Source organism: Pyrus communis, chromosome 8, assembly GCF_963583255.1.
Source record: "Pyrus communis chromosome 8, drPyrComm1.1, whole genome shotgun sequence".
In the NCBI taxonomy this organism is placed as follows: domain Eukaryota; kingdom Viridiplantae; phylum Streptophyta; class Magnoliopsida; order Rosales; family Rosaceae; genus Pyrus; species Pyrus communis.
The window spans coordinates 11,479,983-11,483,640 of record NC_084810.1 but is presented as its reverse complement, the minus strand read 5'-3'; the positions used below and the strand labels follow the sequence as shown (position 1 = coordinate 11,483,640).

The 3,658-nt window shown below is 35.8% G+C and overlaps 1 non-coding gene across 1 annotated transcript; it reads left to right on the top strand.

The window, feature by feature from the left end:
• Positions 1–2,125: 2,125 nt before the first annotated feature.
• On the top strand, positions 2,126–2,232 carry LOC137743953 (small nucleolar RNA R71). The gene has a single exon (XR_011069559.1). It is a non-coding gene; the product is annotated as a small nucleolar RNA R71 (small nucleolar RNA).
• Positions 2,233–3,658: the final 1,426 nt, after the last annotated feature.

The following is a 3,658-nucleotide window of genomic DNA, read 5'->3' as shown; positions in this document are numbered from 1 at the left end:
TCATATTTCATATGTGAGAATTTTGATTCCTTTTAAATAACTTCACTCATATATGTTTGATGAGAGACAAAACTTTAGGATCTAAGTGAAAATTTGAGTGACAATATGAGAGAATTAGAGTTAAAGCGAATTCTATCTTTGGCATTTGAGTATGGTGCTTTTGAAGTCATGAGTCATGGAGTAATACTTTTACTCTACACACATGATATGATTCTTTGAAGTGGCAGTGTTTTGTTTGATGGTATGACTAAGCATTTATTGGTTCTTATTAGTTTGTTTCAAGTGAGTTTTAACCAATTTATTTGTCGAGTCTATAGATGTTTGTGGGCGTCATCGTTGTAATCCCTCATGAGACACAACTCCTCCTACTAGGGACACCTAGAGGTTTAAAGGCTTGTTGCACATGCTCAATGTAATCGTTTAGCCAACGAAAGTGGTTTGGTTAGATTTTTCTTTGTTTTGTTTGCTTTCAGTTTTAGTTTTGCTAAAGGACTAGCAAATTGTAACGGATCATTAGATTGTGTCTGCAAAAACTTAGAGAAAACAAGTGAATCAAACACATCAACCGAACAACAATCAAGTAAACTAGAAGGGTGAGAAAGAGATTCAAACACTTTGAATTGTACAGTTTTTCCTAGCACGGCCATGGTGAGAAGACCATTTGGCATGTCTATGATAGTCTTTGAAGTAGCCATAAAGAGTTTCCCAAGCAAAATAAGTAACTCACGATCATGTACAGGAGCTTCTTCCATATCCAACACTACAAAATCAGCAGGTGACATTAGTTTGTCAACTTGAACTAAGATATCTTCCACTATACCTCTTGGATATTTCACTGATTGATCATCAAGTTGCAATGAAATAGTTGTTGCCTTCAAATCCCCCAAACCTAATTGAAGGTACACTGAATGGGGCATTAAATTGATGCTAGCACCCAAATTGAGCATAGCCTTTTTTACTAGCTTGTCTCCAATGGTGATATTGATAGAAAAACTGCCCAGATCCTTAAGTTTTGGTGGGAGCTTTCTTTGAAGCATAACATTCACATTTTCAGACACCATCACTTTCTCATTAGGTCCATACTTTCTTTTATAGTTGTTCAGCTCCTTGAAGATTTCCCATACGCTGGCATATTCCTAATGACATAGAGCAAAGGTAAATTAACATTCACTTTACTTAAAATATCAAAAATTTCTTTAAATGACTTATCTTGCTTGCTTTTGGCAAGTCTTCCAAGAAATGGAATGGGATGAGTGTAAGGTTTTTCAGCCTTGTGAAGATTTGGTGCTTTAAATGAAGAAGTAACATTGCTTGGTTTGTCATTTGGTTTCTCAATCTCTTCTTGAGTAGCACCTGCATTCACATGATCAGATTCATTAGTAACTTCATTGCCAACTCCATTATTAATAACCTTACCACTTCTAAGTGTAGTAATTACTTTGGCCTGCTCTTGGTTCCTTTGAAGTACCACCGGTTGGCTCGGAAACTTTCCGGCCTCTTTTTGACTCAAAGCATTTGCAATCTGACCTAATTATGTCTCCATTTTGGTTAGAGCAGCCGAATGTTGTTGGAGAGTACTATTGGTAGTTTGCTGGAATTGAACGATGTTTTAGGCTAGCAATTTGACCGTATCTTCATGTGTAGTGGCAGACTTTGGTTGGAAATTTTGAAACTGATTGTTATTCTTCCATGAGAGGTTGGGATGATCTCTCCAACTAGGGTTATATGTATTAAAGTATGCGTCATTCCTTGGCCTTTGATTGTAAGAGTTCATGAAATTCACTTGCTCTTGGACGAATTTGGGATAAGCCTCACTAGATGAGCATTGATAAGTAGGATAACCTAACCTTAGCTATCTTGGGCACCATATTAAGCACAGAATCAAGCTCCTTTTTCCAAACTAGCCACCTGCAATTCAAGATCATTATTAGAACTCATTTCATACACTCCAGCTCGTTTACTTCTTGTATCTTTGTGTTGAGCATTAGATCCCAACATCTCATAGATGTTATATGACTCTTGAGCATTCTTTTTCTTCAAAGCTCCACCTGCTGCATTTTCAACAATAGATTGACATGTTTGGGTTAATCCATCATAAAAAAATTGCATTTGTAAGTAAGGAGGTAACCTATGATGTGGACATTGCAGCAAAAGGCCTTTGAAGCGCTCCCAACATTCATTGAAAGGTTCTCCATCATGTTGTGCAAAATTGAAGATTTGCTTTCTCAAAGTAGCTGTCTTTTGAGTAGAGAAAAATTTCTCCAAAAATTTCTTAGCTACGGCATCCCAAGTGGTGAGCGAACCAGGTGCTAAAGTCATTAGCCAACCCTTAGCCTTATCTTTCAATGTGTACGGAAAGACCCTCATCCTCAGATTTGCTTCATTCACTCCCTGCAAAGGTAAACCACTCACAACATTATAGAATTCTTTAATATAGGCTAACGGATCTTCATTAGGTAAACCATAAAAAGAAGGAAGCATGTGAAAATGTGAAGTTTTGAGATAATAATTTCTAGCTTCAAGAGGCAGTAAGATGCATGAAGGTGAATTTGGTATAATCGGTTGAGCATAATCCTCCAAAGCTTAATTGTCATCATTATTGTCAGCTATCTCTTCTTCTCTGTCTGAATTAGAGTGCTCAGAATAAGCACCTACACTCGCTGATCTAGAAGATTGATCGTCCTCGTCTTCACGGTTAATTTAAGCATTAGTTGATAGACAGTTCTCAAAAGTGTTGCTCTTTATACGTTCAAGTTTTTGGCCTATCTTAGCAAGTTTGTTGGACATATACTACCTGAGAAATAGAAAGAACACAAATGAAATTTAGAAATCTAAACTGAAAATGAAAATAAATAGGGTTTGAAGAACAAGCAATTATAGGGGGCTGAAATCAGTCCCCGGCAACGGCGCCATAACTTTGTTATGTTCCTTCCAAGTGCAATAGATGGTTAGTATAATGGCACAAGTAAGGGTGTCGAACCACAGGGAATGATTAGACCTCTATAAATTACTAGCCTTGAAAGAACCCTAACTAAACAATGAAAATAACAAATTAAATGTAGGTTGTGTGCTGTTAATGAGAATAACTAAAAATACAAGAAAAATGTAACAACGAATGATATGTTGATTGAGAAACGATGAGGATGGGTCTAAGGATTTCGAGTTCACCATTACAAAACCAATTCCATGTTCATAAAGTTAAATCGTATTCAATTACCAACCTGTTTCTAGAGTTCGTTTTACATATATATGATCAGCCATATGATGTATGTCTTGATCAAATTCTCTTAATCTACAACCTAATTGGGATGTTCAACTTCGATTCCAAATTAAAAGTCTTTAGCATGCAATTAAACGTTAAAGAACCAAAAGAAATACATAGCAGGATGTTTGCATAACATTCTCTTCATTTATTCACATGTCTACCAAGATTAAGCATGATGTTTACTATAATCTTGATCAAATGATCTGTAAGAAATCCTAATGGTGATCAATCATTAAAATTAACAAACAAATTTAACAAAAGATTCAGTGAATGAAACAAGAGACAGATTGATGAATTGAATATTTTAACATAAAAACATGGATCAATTGTGCTAGGCTACATCGAAATCCCTAGCTATGAATTTAGTTACACATCATGTTCACAAAGATGAAA